Below are 20,151 nucleotides of genomic sequence, written 5' to 3' on the forward strand. Positions count from 1 at the left end.
CTCTATAAATCATGGGTCAGCAGAATTGGTCTGTTTCTGCGTCATCCCTATGCCCACCATATCTGCATCAGAGAGCTAAAATGAAATAGCCCTAGATGGCCCACTATCAAAGAAGGCTGCACGGAAGACATTGAACCTTGAGCAAGCAGTCTCTAAAAATCTCTCTGATTACACGATTGTATTGCAGACCTCAGAGCTTGCTTCTCACACTACTGCTCTTTTTCTGTAGTGAGCAATGGCTTATAGATTAGGCATTTGCTTTTGAAATCATCCAAATTCCTACCACACTGAATTTTATAAGCTGCAATTAATTCAACCTTTGCCCTTCTACATTCTTTGTCTTACCATCTAAACCCATTTAGCGGTAACTTGTGATAACTGGTTTTACAGGTAACATACCCCTTCACAGTAGTCACTAGATGGTCATATGCAACAAATAATTCTCAAGTAAGCATTCAAAAGGGGTAACAAATCGGAGTATAAAGCTGGCAATATAGATTCCTTATTCAAAAATGCCATTTAACAGATTTCACCTTTGCCAAGTGCTGTGTGGGATTTGCCAGGGTTTACACACCAAGGACCTCAGCCCTTATCTCTGAAACATTGTATGTAAGCTTCCCAATTGTACAAAGGAGAGGCAGAGGTACTGCCACAGGATTGATCGAAAATGGGAAGGTGTGACAGGCATCAAAAAATGTTGAGCTTCAACAGTGGAGCAAGAACAGAGTCATGGAGCAGTGTGGTACGTCCCAGAAGGACCCCGGTCTCCGAGAGATGTACACTGAAATGAATGTGAGCATGTATAGTGCCAAGCTGGACAATCTAATAATCTAATAATCTAAACAAACTCTCCTCATGGCATAAATCAGTGTATGACAATTGAATGAAATTAACATTGGAATAAATCAACAATTATAAATAGACTAAGCCTAAAGGGGGAGTGGATGTGCAAAATGTTTTTATTGAAAAACAATTACAAGGACATATGAATACATATACACATGTATACTAAACTCTGATGAAAAATACAGCATAAATACAATTTACATTCTAAGTGTATGATTCACTCTACCAATTCAAATCTCCCAATTCATTGTGTGTAAAACAAAATTTAATGTGCAAACACATGTAAACCATGCATATAAGAGACTCACAAAAACTATAGCAGCAAACAGTAAATGTTGTAGATAAATTCACCATAATTAACCATAATGTTGGCGATAAAGAGTTGGCAGTAGTCATCATCATCATAATACTATATTAGTAAGAATGAATGTACTACTAAATCTGGTCTCACTTGTGCTCGCCAGTTTCTTCTCTTAGAATGTTGTTTGCCTGGTTACTGTATAAACTCATAGATGAAAAATAAATAAAAAAACAAAAATATGAAACAAAGACATCAAAGGTGGGAGGGGAGAGACATCAGTGGGTAGTAGGAGGTAAACCTTAGGAGCTTGTAGGAGGAATACCTATGAAGTGGTAGGACGAAGACATCGGGAGGTGGTATGAACAGGAGGAGATCAGGAGTTAGTAGGAAGAAGACATCAGGAAGAGGTTAGGAACTGCAAAAAAGCACAAAGGGATATTGAGGTGTTAGCTATCAAGAGCAGAAAGAACAAAGCAGAGGGTAAGAATGAGGCCTCCTTTGGAAGGAGTTAAACCCATGGCGTGAGGAGAAACAAGACGTCAAGGAGGAGTAGGACAAACAGAGGAGTAGAGCGTATGTGCAGAGGAAATAAATCCGGATCCAAGCAAAGGCACTCTTAAGCTCCTCTGTGGAAACTGGGGCAGTCACCCCAACTGTCTTCAAATGCAAGTGTAGCTCCAGCTCTATCCATGGCTCGTGGTGGAGGCACAGTAACATATTCAGGAGTTGCAGGAACGATTGGGGGAAGCATAGAGACTTTTAAAGAAAGAACCAGAGAGATTATAAGCGACAGGCAGGCATCCCAAATTGGTTTGAACAAAACACTGGGTCTCATTACGAGTTTGGCGGTAATAAAAGCAAATTACTGGCATGCCGGTGCAACCATGTCCGTGTAGCACTGCTGCCGGAATCTACGGTAGATTCCGAGTCAGCGTGCACATGCATTCCAGCATGCCGGAAAAGGTTGCACCGGCATTCTGACAAGGCCTCCCAAACCCCCGATAGCGGCATCATCGATGCTGGTGACACAGGCACCACCATCCTCAATGCCGCAAGTACCGGCACCCCGATGCCAAAAATACCTGCACCGGAAGCAACTTCATTGCGGCGGAATGGGAAATGCTCAAGCAGCCATCTTTAAAAACACAATCCATTGCAATTGTCAGCCAACAGCACCTGGACCAGAGAACTGAGCAGTGTGGAAGCAAACAGAGGAACATGGTTTCGAGTCAAGGCACAGTGCGTCTGCGAAAGCCAAGGTTCTGCGACATGGAGCTCAACATGCTAGCAGATACCCTGGTCGAACACGCAGATGTTGTTTTCTGTGCAGACATGAGCCGGGAAGCACTAATGCGCAAGAAAGCTGTGTGGGAGGAGGTGGCGCAAAAGGTCTCTGTGGTGAGATCAACACCCTGCACTGTACATGACTGCAGAAAGCGGTGGGATGATCTGCAGCTGTGGGTCCGCAACATCCTCTCTGCCAATTGCAGCCAGGGGCTGGCCACAGGAGGAGGAGCACCATCTAAAGCTTGTACTGTGGGAGGAGACGTGCAGCACAGTGATGGACATCGAGGCAATCGAGGGCGTGGGTGACGCCGAGACGGGTGTCCCAACATCGGCCGATGACGGTGAGTGACCCTTAGCGTAATACCAAAGTCACAACACACACCTTCAACCCCAACTTCAATGGCGAAGTCCAAATGGCAAGTACATGAGAGCAAATACATGCCCCATCACCTCCCACCTAAAGTCACCTCCTACAAAACCTCAATGTCCCTGCCACGAACACACACAACAAACACCACGGACACAACCCACTTGAACCCCCAATCGCCAACACATGAACCATCTGCATGCGCACACACACATGTACATCCCCATACAGATGCAGGCCTGACCACTGTGCCATCCCATGGCACGGTGCACTTATCACCACTGCCGATTGCATACTTGAGCCACCCACCATTACCGTGCATGCAGAGTAAACATTAATGCATGTACGCACATAGTGTAAGCACATCTGTCCCACATCTAAACAACACATGGCACACAGCTCCTGAGGCATGGCCACAACATGCAAACCACGAGACACCTGTAGGCCACCCAACCTGCACCATGCACAACATGACTGCACCAGAAGGATGCTCAAACATTCCGCCCCGCCTCCCAATTCCCGCCTCCCAATTCCCATAAGCACCATGCCTGCCCCTCCAACATGTCCACAAGAATGCACAGGACTCGGAATGTGCTAGCATCGATGTATGTAGGATGTACGATGACCTATGACTGATGCCCTGCCTCACTGTCCCCTACAGGCACAGGATCAGACAGCGAGTCAGAACACACCCCGACACCCAAGAAAGCCACTGCACGTCAGAGGTGAGGTGACAACGTCGCCTCCAGCCAGGGGCCCTCAACATGAAGGGCAGGACAGAAGCGTCCCACAGCCACCACGCCACAGCCCCCCAGCCAAGAGGACACACAGGCTGGACAGCAGGCCGATCATGAACAATGTCCACCCAGCAAGTCACCCCAGCAAAGACCCACTGCTGGCGGCAAGGCACCCCAGAAAACACCCACTAGTGGTAGCAAGGCACACCAGCCAAATGGCACCCCTGGCACAAAGGCCCCACACCAAGAAAACACATCTGGGTCACAGGAACCACCTCAGGTGGAAGATCTCATATCCCCAGAGGCCAGCGACGTGGAGGAGCCACAATCAATGTCAACTAGTGATCTGGGTGAGGCAGCCCAATCAGCACAACAAAGTGCGGAGGAGAAGGAGGTGGCCGACCCCGCAGGCAACAGCATGCATGAAGACCAGAACAATACCCCACCCATGCAGGCTACCCCATGGCACTCACCGGAACACGGCTCAGGTGGCCATAACTCAGTGGATGACATGGACCAAAATGAATACAACCCGGGAGCCCACACACCCCACCTGCCGTGCACCCACCTTCAGCACAAAGCATCAGAGACCTGGAGGGGCAGCAGACCCACATGGAGGAGCGACAGCTGGCCATGCAGGACATGGTCAGGCAGTATGTGACGGACAGTGAAGCCACACGCCGGGCCATGCAGGAAGCCCTGGAGGATAATGCCAGGGTAGTCAGCCGGGCTGTGTACTGCATGGGCCGGAGCTTGCGGGAAGGGATGGCGGCCATGACCTAGGCCGTCACCCAGTTGGTGGCCGCCATGGCCAAACAGAGGAATGCAGACAGAGCCCCACAACCCACTCCATCCACGAACAACGCCCCGGCAAGCTCCACGCAGACAAGCCTGGTGCGTCGGTCACTGCGCTGATTGTGCCGCACAGACCCTCAACCCCCTCCTCCGAAAAGGGGGCGTTAGTAGCCAGACTTTCACGTGCATTTCAGGAGGGAGTCGAATTGAAGATGAAGTGGGGGTAGTTGCAGTGGGGGTGGAGGTGTTGGGGTGTGGGAGGTGGAGTATGGGGGTGTTGTGGTCTGGGGGTGTTGGATTGTGGGGTTGTGGGGGTAGTGTGGTGAATTTTCTGGGATAGGGAGCACATTGATTCATGTTAAATGTACATAGTTCACATCTAATTAATACCGTTGGTTTGTGCAAGAAAACACATGACTGAACATTGCTTCTTGAGTGTGTATCAATTTAATTTCATACAGTGCCCAGTGCCCAGTGTTCCACATGCCCAGTGCCTTGTGTTTCCCAGTCCATCAAAAGTATTGTGCAATCAATTCTTGGCGTGCTGCACGTCCTTCATTCACATTGTGCCGTGGGGAGGTTGCAGCATCTTCCCCATTCTCATCCTCATCTTCAGGTGGCATCAGCTCCATGTCAGGGGGCAGGGGTATGTTGCACTGGATGCACATGTTGTGCAACATGGCACATACCAACGCTATCTTACCCACCTTCACAGGCCCGTATATGAGTGCCCCACCCGACCTGCTGAGGCAGCGAAACCAGGCCTTGAACAGCCCAAAAGTCTGCCCAATCGTGACACGAGTATGTGCATGTGTACTGTTGTAGTCCTCTTCATGCCTGTTGACTGGTTGTCTGAAGGGGGCAATGAGCCACGGCTTCAGGGGATAGCCAGCATTACCTGCATGGGAGCAATTGAAAATATCCTTGTGAATATTTTGGTCATTCCTTGTGTGCACTGCCTGTACATTGTTCATGGTCACATGGCACAGATTGTTCTTGACTCCACTTTAAATTTCCTTATAGTGACATCCAGGTAAGTGTGCTTTGTGATGATTCATGGTTGGGGGGGATAAGTGCTGCTCACATCTAAGGGACGTTTCCATCAGATACAGCACTCACACAAATGAAGTCAGAAGGCACAATGGCATTGGTGATATGGTCCGCCGGTGGTGTGTAACGTTTCTGCGATGAGGCTGGATGTGTACTGACAGGGTAAGGACTGAGGTTCTGTGGATGGGTCCTGCACCACTCGAACATATGTTAGTGGTGGTAACTGATTGATGATTGCAATAGTTTCCATGCTTGGCCCATTGCATTTTGAGGTGTCCATTAAGGTCCCTGGACAGGTATACTGGTCTGCGGTGTGGGGGGGGGGTGCAGTGACAGAGATTGCCCTGTGTGGAGGTTGGAATCACCTCAGGCATGGCTGCATGACCCGTGATTCACTTTGTTGCGCTCATGTATTCCATGCATTGTGACTGCAGAGTGGTGCATTGTGGTATGTGTGGTTCATGTCTGATGATGACATGCTACCCTTGAATCAACTTGACCAAGCAATACACCAAAAATAAATACAGGTGGAATAGCGTGAAAGGATACAGTATGACTCTGAATTCTTCTTCTTGACCTTCACTGTAGAATCCTCAAGGCAAAAACCTTTCCCTTGATTTCACCCACTGCCCGATAAATAAACACGGTCAGAGCGAGGAATCAATTGAAAGGGTGAGTAACAAGGCACACTCTCCAATCTGTATACAAAAAATAAATAAGGTAAGTAACTATATGATTCAATTCCTCTTTAAGATCCCACTATCGCTAAACTAACCTGTAGGAGTAGTTTGTAGAGTTGAGGCGAACAGAAGGTCCAAATGATTCCAAAATAAAAAACAACGAAAAGGAAAGGGAAGGTTAGTAGGAAACTAATCCCGAATGGAACGAGGGTCGATATAGAGCCGGGTAGGTGCACTCCGATTAGCGTCCTTAGTTCCTTAGTTCTGTGCACAAAACAAAACCCAAAACAATTCTGGCATCTACAGCAAGGGTAGTCGACAAATCCTCTGGATTGAACGTTTGTTAACACCCTTTGTAACTGTTTAGAAATAAAGATTCTGGCCCCTCAATCTTCACACAGTCAATAACATTCACCCTTAATGTTACTTGAAAAGAATCATTCACAACCGGGATAGAACTGAAGAGTTTAGAAATAATGGAAGTTATAGAGTCACTTCCTACGCTTTGAAAGTAACGTCAGCACACAGGAACAGACATATGTTAGGTACTTGACTTACTGTAGAAACCATCCGGTACTGAATAGAAGCAACCCCGGATTGGAGCGGACAGACAACATCTCCGCGAGGATTCGCGGTCCGCCGATAGGTAGCACAACCGAGCAAGGGAGCACGGACAACTGCAGTTGTCGTCCGCGAGGCAACTCCACGAGGAAACGTGGAGAACTGCAGGTGAATTACGCGAGGCAACCCCGCAAGGAAACGTGGAGAACTGCAGGAGAATTCTGTGAGGTGGAATTGTCTCTGGAGTTCCTTCTCATGAACGAAGGTCCGGAAATGGATTGGAGGTAGAATGCCTAAGGAAATCAGGCTAAACGTGGTCCGAGCGTAATCCGACCGCCAACGGGTAACAAGGTAACAGCAACATTCAGAAGTGCTTGCCGCTTTGAGGAAAGGACCTAAATATGTGCCAAAGCACATGACTGTGACGCTCAGAGCGGTTATGCGACCTTAGGAGCCGGAATGTAGTGGTGTTTCGTGGGGAGTTTGGAAAACAGACTCCACTTGTTGTAGAACGGTCTTGCTGCCGTTCTAAAGGCATATGGGCTCCTGCTACCATATGCAGAAGGTGAGTGAAGCGTGACAGATGATGTTTCAGATGCATGTGCTGGTGTGGTCACTATGTATGTTGCTTCCATTTATGCACAGCTGTGTAGGCATTCCACATCCGCATCCATTGGCTGTGTCCGACATTCTGTCGAATTCATTGGGGTCACAGTTTTAGGCCCCCGGGAGGCTGTGGTCACCCCACCCCCAAACAACACCCCTCATGACCCAGCCAGAAGTCAGGGTGCCTGTGCTTGTGGTTCCCCCCCAATTGACACCCCTCATGGCCTGTGGTTGGACTTACCCAGCAGCCAGGTACGTTGTTCAGTGTGTCGTGCCATGTAGCAGGGAAGCGTGGAGTTGCGCAGAACCATGGCATCATGTGTGGAGCCCGGGAATCTTGCACAGCAATGCGTTATGATTCTGCTTGCATCGCACACCATCCGGACATTCAGGGAATGGTAGAGCTTCATGTTGCGGTACACTACCTCCACAGCATGCCGGACTACCAGCTTCACATGGGTGCATGCCTGCCAGTGCATAGAATGCTATTTTGGTTGCATTCACCTCCTCCGCAGTCCGTGGTAAATGTATGTGGTAACTTGCATGTTTCAGGAGGGTGTCTAGTACCTGGTTAAGCACACGGGAGAAACATGGTTGTGAGATGCCATGCAGCTGCCCCACTGTGTGCTGGTAAGTGCCTGTGGCAAGGGAGTATAGCACAGACACTACCTTCAGCAAGGGGGGGGGTGGCTGTCCTGATGTTAATGAGGCTCACCATGTCGTCATGAATGAGGTCCACTATTGTGCATATGGTGTCCCTGTCCAGACGGTACATGGTGTGGATATGTTCAGGAGTTAGGTCAAATGTACTTGCCATTTGGCGGGGGATTGGTGGCTGCCTGCGGATTACATGTGCCTGCACTGATGGTATGTGCGGGCCCTGTCTCACCCTCCTTCTCCTCCTGCGCCTCTGCTGCATTCTCTGGTTCACTGCCTACTCAAGTAGTAGCAGTTCAGGCATGTCCTCCAGCCTCAGGATTGCAACTGCTAATGGTAGCATTGTGGATCTGAGAGGGGTGTGGTGTGTGGGATAGCTCCTTTTGTGCTGTGCCAGACTCCATTGCCTCCACCTGTGCTGATTGCGTGCACCTGTGGTAGTTTTCTGCACAGCAGATTACTATTAACGGCTGCCCCGTGATGCCGGTGTTAACGGCATCATGGTATCTGTTCTTACCAGCATGTCTATGTCAGCGATTGCATGTCAGTGCGACTTGTAATGTGCTCTTCTTTGCCGCATGCCGGGAGCATGGCTGCTGCATGTCCGCACACATACCAGCAAGGAGTAGCCCGGTCACAGCAGGTCCCTGATGATGCCGGTAACACCGGCATCGTGGTTCATAATGCTCCGGTCCGGTAAACGATGCCGGTATTAACATACCGGCATCGATTTTACCTTACCGCCAACCTTGTAATGAGGCTCACTGTCTTGATACCATGGGCCTCTTTATAAGCATGGCGGTCCGGGAACTATGGTACCGGTAAGCATGCCGGTCTGTAGTTCCCGGACCGCCATACTAGGAGCTGTGCTCGCGGGCGCCTGTCAGCCCGCCAGGGCTGGCCTGTTGGGCAGAGCGACACCCGCGAGCATAGCATGTCGGATGCACAGGCACTGTTTATAACGGTGCCTGTGAATCGGCTTCCCCATTCCCATTGAGCCCTCTGGGGCTCAATGGGAATGGGGACTGACAGGCACCGGCACCCGGCAATGCAGGAATTACCGGGTCCGGCAATGTCGGAATTACCCGGTAAAATGCAACTCCGGTGGCAGCCGTGCCTGTCTTACAGGCATGGCTACCGTCAGGGTTATAATGAGGTCCATTTTCACTGTTAAATAAATCGTGTGTTTACCTAAAATCAGGGTTGGACTCTTTATGGACCCCACTCGGCTAAATGACATTATATATGGTACTGATAAAGCACACATCCTGCTGCTCAACAGGGCACTTTACATTTGCAACACATCCAGGGTGTTACAGGTAGGATGAAGGAGTAACAGAGGTAGCTGGGATGGGCAGGGACAGTAGAGAAAGGTGGTGCTACGGACAGGGAGATATAGGGTAAAGTGAAGTGATTGGTGGGATGTTCTTTGAATAGAAGGGTTTTCAAATCCTCCCGAAGTATAAAATGCAGGGGCACAGGATGATCTGTTTTAGTAAATTGGTCCAGAGACAGGGTTTATGTGAGACCACTACCCAAAAGTCCCCCTAGTGGTGGTGGAAAGCAGGACCGCAAAGGGAGAGACTCCACTCATGGGGATAAGGACTCCCATTCCGTGAAGGAACTTCTAACCATGTTGCCCATAGACCCATAAAAACCTTAATGTCGGCAGTCTGCTACTGTAACATTCCCTGTAACATTTCCTCCCTTCCTTCCTTGAGACTTCACACCACTGAAACGAGGAAGAACAAGAATGCAGGCACACCCTTTTCTAACAGTACTATGAAGAGGTGTCAACGAGGAGGCATGAAGAGTGCATCAAGGAAACAACCAAAAGACCATGACACTGCGCTGGGTTGGCCCAGCTACAAGAGATAAAAACTGAGAAAGGACAGAAGGAAGAGGATAGAAGCCGGCAAGAAGCCAGCAAAACCCTCAAAATTCAAACCACGGAACATGTCAGCTGTGCAGGGAATCAGGTCCTCGGAAGAGAGGAAGCAGTAGAAGAATCCTGTGAGCCGGCAGGGAGCTGACTCACTCCAGTGCCGGGGAAGTTCAGGTTGTGGCGGGAGGTGGACCACTTAGGTCCAACAACAACGCTGAAACCGCCAGCCCCAGGCCTTCGCGGTCCCATGCAGGCGAACCAGAAGGAAGTGACGAGCGAACAGCAAACTGCCCGTGACCCCAGGAAGAACCAGACACGTATTCCCAACACAAACAAGGTAACAGGAACTGCAGGAAAATGGGGGGGTTGCTCCAGGGAAAGACACTGAGAGTGGAAGTTGCATCAGGAGTAGTCTCCCTTGTAACAGTAATTACGAAAAAGACAAGGAGAGTGGAAGTTGCATCGGAAGTAATTTCGCTTGTCACAGTAATTACCAAAGAGACGCACAGAGAGGAAGTTGCATCAGGAGTAATCTAGCTTGTCACAGTAGTGATACCAAGAGAACCAAGTGTCAAGAAAGCCTCAGGAGTAAACTCCCTGGTCACAGTAGTAATACCCAGAGAACCAAGAGTCAAGAAAGCCTGAGGAGTAATCTCCCTCATCACATTAGTGATACCCAGAGAATCAAGAGTCAAGAAAATGTTGTCAGTAATCTCCTTCATCACAGTAGTGATATCCAAAGGTCTAAAAATCAAGAATGCATCGGGAGGAATCTCCCTCATCACAGTGATAATCCAAGCAAGATTAAAGAGGATCCTAGGCGGCAAGGGTCATCTGGAGATAATCTTCACAACGTCGTAAGACAGGGAATAATTTTTGGAACTGTAAAGCAAGCTTTCAGGAGCCCTTGGGAAGAAGTGAAGAGGCTTTTGAGGACTATTGACAAAGAATATCCCAAAGCAGCCCTCAAGGCTGTGCGAGGTGGGTCGGGAGAAGGGAGTCATTCTCCTGACCATACTCTTTGTTGAATCAGAAACTAGTGGCAAATGATTGATGGGAAAGAGATTAAGACTGAGCCAGTTCACCAGGAGAAGAGAGCCATTCTGCAGGTACTATGTTCATTTGGATGCTGAACCCTTTTGTAGACTATTTGTTTCATTTAAAAAGTGTGCAAACCGTTCGGAGGCATGGAAGTGCTGGTACAGGTACAAGAGTTTATTTGCATTAGGTTTGACATAAGAAAACTGTTACAGGTACAGGAATTAGCATTGGTTATGACATGCAGTAGGTTGTTTACATTAGTTTTGACATAGGATGGATTTTACAGGTGAGGAAATTGCAATGGTTATGACATACAATAAATTAGGTACAGGGAGAAGGCACAAGGCTTGTTTCAGACTTAGAAGATCAGCTGTGTTTTTAGCGCTTTACGTAATACCCAGTAGGATTTTTCTGCTCTGAGTGAGTGGGGAAGGGAGTTCCACTGTTTGGCAGCGATGTAGGGGAGGCAGGAGCCACCGGTTTTGGATCATTTGACTTTAGGTAGGCGTAGGCGATCAGTGTAGGGTCTGCTGGTGGGCCTAGTTGAGTAAGCTTTGGATATTTTCTGGGAGAGGTGGGGGGGCTGTGTTGGAAAGGCACTTGTATTTTATGGATAAGGTTTTAAATGTAATGCAGGCTTGGACATGCAGCCAGTGGGCTTCTCTCCTGAGATGTGTTATCTTTTAGGTATGTTCCGGGGGTTCCATGTCATTTTGCCGACCCCCCTCTTTTCCGACTAGTGTTTTGCCGCAAGAGTTTTGCCAAAAAAAGTAATCGAAATGACCTTCCCCTAACCCTTTATTTACCCTTTTCCAACTCCGCAAACCCAAAAAATTGTGATGAGAATTTTCGGTAAAACTCCTGTGGCAAAACATCTGTCGGAAAAATGAGAGTCGGCAAAAGGGCGCAATACCGTTCAGGGCTGATTGGAGGGCGTTATTTTGAATTCTTTTAAGTTTATGGATGCTTTTGGCAGAGGTGCCTGCGAAGAGGGCATTGCAGTAGTCAATCCTCAAACATATGATGTTTTTAGAGTGGAAAGGGCTAGAGGCATTCAATACCTTGGTGGCATAGCGTGCTGGTGATGAGATGGCATTCACTTGGTGGGACATGGTAAGGGAGGCGTCATGGTACACCCCTAGAGTTTATATTGAGGGGAGACAGGGATAGTGATGTTGTCAGTTTGGAAGGCAGTGTATTGTTCAGGGAGACTATTTAGTGCTTTGGGTGAACCGACTAGGAGGCTTTCAATTGTGTCACTATTTAGACATAGGTGGTTGGCTGCCATCCATGACTGTATCAGGATGTAAGTATTGTTGAGGGTGTTGGAATCCTCTGCATAAATGCCTATAAGTGGGAGCAGGATTTGGGTATTGTCGGCATAGTTGGTTTAGGCTATGCCGAGGGAGTCAAGGATGTCGAAGAGGGGCCCGGGGGTAGGTTTAGGGTAGGTTTTTGGACAGACGACAAACACATTTCATTTGAACAAACATCCTGACAATGAGCAACTGAGTTAACATTTCTTTAGTCACTGATAACCCTTTGGAGATAGGGAGTGGTAGGATCTTTTCTTTATTTTTAAAATAAAAATTGTTGAAACATGCTACCCATTTGTCTGACTCCTTACTCCACCACGCCACAAATGTCATTGCTTTATAGGTGATGCAGGCTCTCTGGAACATCAACTGCGTGCAAGAATGAGTATCCAGTCCAGCTCCTTGAGGATGGGGGGGAGATGGTAAAAATGTCATAGTCCTGGGATGAGATGTGCTTCAGTGTGTTGAACGGCTTTCAAAGAGGTGAAGGTGGCATCAGGGCCTCCTGTGAGTGGGGGGGTTGGGAGATGACCAGGGCTTGGATGACTGTTCTGAAACTCAGGCATGGATGAAGAGCTTGAGTTTACGGAGGAGCAAAGGTTGGTACCATGGTGTTTGGGACTTCTTGGTCATGTGTGTTTTGAATGAGAGGATAGAGTCAATGATAAGGCTGAGAGATGTTGCGCTGAGTAAGAGGTTAGGCATGAATCCGTCAAGCTTACATTATGTCAGCCAATTCTGGACTAGGGCATGCTTGATGGGGTTTCCCAATAGTGTGAATTCAGTCTCTATTGGGTGACCGTCATGAAGGCCCTTGACATCGAAGCTTGGATAAGGGCCAGGAATAGTATATTGAGACAAAATGAGGGGACCCAGAGCTATACCCTGTGTAACACTTTATAGTAATTGGAGTGGGGAAGAAGAATTGCCTGCCCAAGTACACAATAGAATGATCAGAGAAATAATAAGACAGTCAAAAAAGAAATGACATGTGCTTCACAGTGTGTTGAATGGCTTTTTAACAGGTCAATGTGGCATCTGACCCTTCTGCGTGTAGGGGTTGCCCCCTTTCAGGTGAGAGATGACAACAGCTTGGATGACTGGTGTGAAACTCAGACAAGGATGAAAGGCTGGAGTTTGCGCAGAAGCAAAGTTTGGTACCATGCGGTTTGGGTCTTCTTGGCGATGTGTGTTTTGAATGAGAGGACAGAGTCAATGATAAGGCTTAGAGAATTTCCAGTCACTGGGATTTCAGGGATTAATTCATCAAGCTTACTTCATATAAGCCAATTCTGGACGAGAGCATGCTTAATGGGGTTTCCTAGTAGAATTAATTTAGTCTCTATTGTGTTGACCTTCAGGAAGGCGCCTCAGATCCAGACTGGCTAAGGAGCAGGAATATTATAGTGAGACAATATGAGGGGACCCAGGACTGAACCCTGGTAATATAGTATTCGGAGTTGGGAAGAAGAAGAAGCACCCGCCTTAGTAGAGAATAGGAATGATCAGTGAAATAATAAGACAGACAAAAATGAGCAGAGTTAGAAATACCAAGAGCAGAGAGAGATTTTATAGGTATAGCGTGATCCATCACATCAAAAGCTGCAGACAATTCCAAGAGACAAAGAAGAGACATCAGTTTTCTGTGACATGCACAAGTGAGGATGCTACTGATGCGTAGCTGATGCGAAAGAACGAGCATTGCGGGAGCCAAGAGTTGAGTACAAGACACAAATAGAGAAGATTGCAGAAGATAAATATGCATTTTCCGATAGCTAGAGAGAAGAAATGGGTCAGCAGACTTATTTTGAGAACGCTGTCAATGGCAGCATGCTTTAAGAATTGGGGCATGCGGCAAAGCAGAGAGAAGAGTGTAAGAGAGAAAGAAGGTAGGGAAGAATACAGGAAACCCCCGAACTAAAGAATGCCAATGGGAGAGGATCATGGGAGCAGCAATCAGACTGGCACTGGAGAGAAAGACAGCAAGATCTGCCTCCGCCGTGGGCGTTGATTTGCTGTGCTTCCTGATCCTAAGCCAGGTTCAGGTGGGGGTGCATTTATACGGGTATTTCCTTGTGCCCTTCACTACATTCAACCCAGCATTATAGTTGGAAGGAAACCATAATCATGCATCACATTATGCAGGAAAGCCACAACATAAAACTCACCTTCCGAGAGTGATCTATAACAACCAGTTATTGCACCAATAGAACTAAGGGTCTAGGGGACCCTCATGAGACCGACCCTTAGTGGCGACCCTTCTGTGAACACATGTCTGTCTGCACCTTTTCTTGTGGTATTTCGGAATACAGTGCCTCACAGGGCCTGGAAACAGCATAATGTTCCCCTCCTCATATTTAAACAGTTTCGGAGGGGAAGGAGTATAATACCTCCATCCCCCTAAGATGTTTGTAGTGTGACATTTAAAATGACTGATCAAGCATGAGTTTCAATTCTGCACGGACTTTACAATTATTCTGTCATTTAATTTCTTTGAAATTAATTACTTCTTCGTAACTTCTTTCATCTGAATTATGTCCTCCTGGCTCACTCCCTTTGTATTCTTAATATAAAATCTCCTTTCTCTGAACTTAATCATTGCTGGTTTAATTCAACAGTTTACACTATCTGCACAATTATACTCGCAAATTCTGTCAGTGCGCCGAGCCGAGCCCTTTGTGTTTACACTGCTTACTAAACCTCACGCATAATTTAATGCAATTATCTGTAATTGTTCTGCGTGTGTATTTCTTGACATGTGCATATGTATGACAGTATGCAATGTGCTTAGTTGACTTCATTTCCATTTCAGATGGGAAAATGGCATGCACTTGTCACTCCGCATTTGCTGTGCATACCTTCCATTTGTGAAAGCGACATGCTGTGGGCTTGTCATGTGCAGATGTGGTGTATGCCGACCTGGGAAGCAACTGATCACTCTGCAAAGGCCTTTCCAGAAAGTGTAGGGTGGTAGGGGCGACCCTGATCTGCGTTGGTAATTTGTTCCCGAGCCAGGCTGCATAGTAGGAAAAGGTCTGTTTTCTAGTTTTTCCTTCATGGAATTTGTGGTTTCCAGTCTATTGATATTGTGGCTTCCAGAAGTGATGAGGTTTGGAGGCTGTCTCGAATACGATGCATTCTGGAAGAGGTAGCCAGTGCATCTCCTTGAGGATAGGGATGAAGTGGTTGAAACTTTTCGGTCCTGTGATGAGACATGTACCGTTATGCTGGCGGCATTTACATACGCCAAAGTGGAATCTGTGGCTTCTGCAAATAGAGCTTTGGCGCAGCCCAGATGGGCGAAGACCAGAACTTGGACCACTGTTCTGAAACACAGGAGGGGGTGACTATCTTGGCTTTGCAGAGGAGCACAAGCTGGTACCATGCTCATTGGATCACTGACCTCTGAAAAGTATAGGACTAAAGACCTATCATAGTATCAGCAAAGCTAACTTAATCTTTCTACAGGAGCCCAAATAAGTCTGCCTTGCTCTTTATTCCTTTTCAAATATACGAATTAAAGACGAATGTGCTTTTGTGGGTGCCCACAACAGAACCCCAATGGCTTTCATTCCAGAAATATCCCTGACACATTAATAAATAATAAGCCATACCAGAAACTAAATCCCTACTCCCAAAAGAAGGGACAAAGCCACGTTCCATGGTTTTCAGAGAGCAAAGGCACTGTTGTCAGAATGCTTTGACAATATTTCAAGGTAACTAAAATCCTTAAAACTGAAACGCTGGTTTAGTTTTAATTCATGCCAATGTTTTACGGCTACTTTTAGAATCTACTATGGTGCCCAGACATAACTACTACTCAGTGGTGATTTGCAGCTTCACATGGCTAGGTGCCAGTGGAATCTATGGTTAGACTTAGGTCAAACCTCATGTCCTCATTCATATTGTATTGAGTGCAACATTTAGACATGTCACTCTTTTGAATCGGCCGAACTGGCCATCTCGCTGACACATTTTGCCACTATTTTAGCACCAATTAATCTCTGGTACATGCCGGACATAGCCTTCTTAGATGCTGCTTATCATTGTGGGGGTCAAAACACCTGCACCTGTACCTCCATGCCCTGCCCACAAACTCACACTGATGCACTGTGAGAAGCACAATAGTGTGATGCAGATGTCCTTTCAAGCACACTGATGTTCAGATGCCTGTTGTCCCCATTAATGTTGGTGGACCCGAGGTTGAGACCTTTCCTGGTGTGCTCGCAACTGATTTGGAACCAGGGCTCAATTCTGGAGGGCCCCTAACAAATTATATTCTGTCGAGCCCCTAACGAACTGGGTGAAACCTTCAATCAATAAGGCACCAGGATTGGATCTGCTCCAACCATACTGTTTCATATAGCATGGCCTGTACTCTTGACTCTGTTATACTCTGATGTATTGGGCCTCATTGGGCCTCATTACGAATCAGGCGTTAAGGGGTTAACGGCGCCGTAAACGGCGCCGACCCTTAACGCCTGATTCCGAGGTCCCTTTGCGCCATGGTGAGTTTAACGCCTGCTTTTTGCAGGCGTTAAAATCCATGGCGCTAAGGGACCATGGTGCTAATTACGCCACCGTAATTTACGGTGGCGTAATTAGCGCCTTCCCCACTCCCATTATGCCCTATGGGGCAAAAATGGGAATGGGGAAGGGTAAATGGGAAATGGGGATTTACCGCCCCACTCACCTTGGAATGGGGCGGTAAATCCGCCATTCACCATGGTGTAAACATAGTTTACACCATAGTTTACACCATGGTGGTAAGGGTACGACCCAGGCGGTAACTTACCGCCTGGGTCGTAATGAGGCCCATTGTCTGCTTTTTTCAGGTGAATGTAGGAGTCCTAGAGGTATAAAGCCATGACAAACAGTATTTTAAAGTGTGGCTGTTTATCTAAATTTAAGCAGGTTTTTTTGTGTGGTTAACTTTGCCACTAAGAGGATATGAGATCCGGATTCCAGTCAATGGGTACAGTGTTTTTTATTATTATTAATTGCTTTTATTTATTCTCTGCTTTTTGGGGGTCAGTGGGCTAGTAATATAAGTATAAAGTCTTGTGAAACAGTATTTCACTGTAGCGTTTTTAACTAAATCGAATGTTATTTGGTGTGTCCAACTCCTGCAATATTATTAGCATGAAACTTGAGTGAATGCGTTCAGTATACTGTACATTTAACACCTAAATCCTCAACGAGTGTATTGCAGAAGCACTTTCATTCATGTAGATGTGAAGGCACTTGTCCTTCCTCTCGGGGTTGTAGGCCTGCAGATAGGATGCTTTTCTGGTATGCCTTCAGCCAACTGGAGTTGGGCAAGGCATCAGTAGTCAAGATGAACTGGCTGAGTCCTAGGTTGCTGTCACACCTGTTCTAAACACTGTATTAAGAGATTGTGTAAAGCTGTTCACTTGCTTTCCAGTATCACTGTAAAAATGGAATCCAGGCCACATCGCATGAGAATCAGGAAAGAAAATGATCTAGCCACCTCCGCCAGGAAGGCTACTCTTCTCAACGAATCTCCACAGCTAGGAGCACATTGTAAATTCCGTAATCCCCCTTGCCTACTCATTCACAGCAAACTGATTGCCAAAGGCTAAAGTATTCAGGCTATCTATCAAGGGTACTTTGTGCTGCCCCTCTATGTCATGCTCTCTAAGCTGGTTTTCGAAGGACGGTCCAGCAATAAGTAAGGTTGGCTCCTGCTAAGGAAATGCTGCTGCTCTGGGAATTTCCACAAAGGTGAGGTTGGCATCTGGGGAACCAGAGGAGTCAGTGAGTGCAGGGAGTGAGGTGTTGCCCCAAGTAGTGGGGACGAGATGGATCCCTGGTGGGGCCTTTCCTGGTAAATATATGGAAATACTGACTATTCCTCTGGACCTAACTAAGGAAGTTTGCTTCTCTGTGCATAAGCCTCACCAACCTCTTCCCCCAGCTGCGGGGCATATAACAAACAATGAGCAATACCAGCATCCTAGGGCATTGCCTAGCCTCGTTGCCCTCACACCCATGCAGGGAGGGAGAGTGGCTTCAGCATACCAGCAGAAAGTGTGGGTTCTTGAGTCACCTGCCCTTTGCCTTCGCAGCCCTTCATTAATAGAACAGTGGATTATATCTCGGGCCATCCATACAGCCGAGTTCCCTTGGCGTCAATACATGAATACGTCAATAATTTGTGAATTTGGATGCTTTACATACATCACTTTTAAGGGATGATCAGAAGATAATGGGCTCTACGGGACTCCAGAAATATAGAAAGGTTTCCGGGTACAAAAACGAGAAACATTGCAACTGACGTGAAACGGCAGGTGACAGTGACCTCTGATACCATAGCCAGCTGCGGATATGTGGCATGCATCGATGAAACAAGTACATGGGAAATATTTGAAGACTTCCACAAATCATTGAAGGACATTTTCAAATCAATCATACAAGATGAACTAAGAAACTTCATAATCGACTTAACAAAGGCTATCAATAAATGATAAGAGGAAGACAGACTTACTTGGAACCAGAGTAGACATATTCTAAAATTACCAAATGGACTTACATTAACAGCTCCCATCATTTGCAATGGAAATTGGTTGCCTTCAGTAAATGAAAAAGTACCTCAAGAAAAAGAAAGTGTGAAGATCTTCAAAACAGATCACAAAGAGAAGATACCTATGAAGTCAGAGGGATTTAGTCTCAGATCCTTAAAAATGACAGCACTGCCAAGGACTGAATTGATAGAGCCAACAGGGTTAGTTGCTACAAGAAAGATCTGAATGCCCCTCCAGGTGATACACTCTTCAAGCTCCATGACATAAGAGTAAAAGTGAGTTTAATGTCCGCTACCAGAGTGAAAAAACACCTCATTACGAGCTTGCTGGTCCGGATACAACGGTACCGGTAAGCTTGCCGGTACTGTTGTATCGGACCGGCAAACTCCGAGTTGTGCTTGCAGATGACTTTCATTCCGCCAGGTCTGACCTGGCGGAATGAAAAGCACCCGCGAGTACAGCATTTTGGATGCACAGGTACCGTTAATAACGGTGCCTGTGCATCCGGCTTCCCCATTCCCATTGAGTCCCACTGGGCTCAATGGGAATGGGGAAAAAATGTTACCGGCGCCCAGGAATGGGCAAATACCGGGCCCGGCAAGGCAGTAATGACCCAGTCTTTTCCCATTTCTGGGCGCAAGAAAAGATGCAACTCCGGCGGCAGCCGTGCATGGCTACCGCCAGGGTTGTAATGAGGTGCAATTGAATTGTTGAAGTGCTCGGAGTCTAGCAGAGTCTTAGGAGTGTGGAAGAGAAGCGGCAAGTGTTTTTTTCATTTCCAGTCCCAGAGGCGGAGCAAACTGTTTTCAAGCCCTGAAGACCCTAGACTTTCTGTAGAGCGGACGCGGAGAATAGCAGAGTCTTAGGAGTGCGTAGCGAGAAGAGACCAGTGTTTTTTTAATTTCCAGTCCCAGAGGTGGAACAAACTGTTTTCAAGCCCTTAAGACCCTAGATTCTCCGCGGAGCGGACGCGGACGCAGAATTTAGTAGAGTCTTAGGAGTGTGGAGCGAGAAGCGACCAGTGTTTTTTTCATTTCCAGTCCCAGAGGCGGAGCAAACTGTTTTCAAGCCCTTAAGACCCTAGACTCTCCGCGGAGCGGACACAGACGCAGAGTCTAGTAGATTCTTAGGAGTGTGGAGTGAGAAGCGACCAGTGTTTTTTCCATTTCCAGGCCCAGAGGCGGAGGGAACTGTTTTCAAGCCCTTAAGACCCTAGACTCTCAGGACACTTAGGAGTCTTGAGAGTCTCTGGGGCTCGTGGGGCTCAGGCGACTTTCTAAACATGGACTTGCGCTGCAATCTTCAATCATCAGCGCGAAACAAAGAAAGACCCTTGCATCAACCGCTAACGCGTTTGCAAATGCGCAGAAGAGCCACGAGGAGTGAACAGTCTGGCGTGCCTGATCTGTCTGGCCCTGCCCTTCAAATAAGTTAATCTACCTCTCTAACAGTAACATCTACTCTAACCGAGACAATA

This window comes from Ambystoma mexicanum, chromosome 1p (genome assembly GCF_040938575.1).
Source record: "Ambystoma mexicanum isolate Mex_15411 chromosome 1p, UKY_AmexF1_1, whole genome shotgun sequence".
NCBI lineage: Eukaryota > Metazoa > Chordata > Amphibia > Caudata > Ambystomatidae > Ambystoma > Ambystoma mexicanum.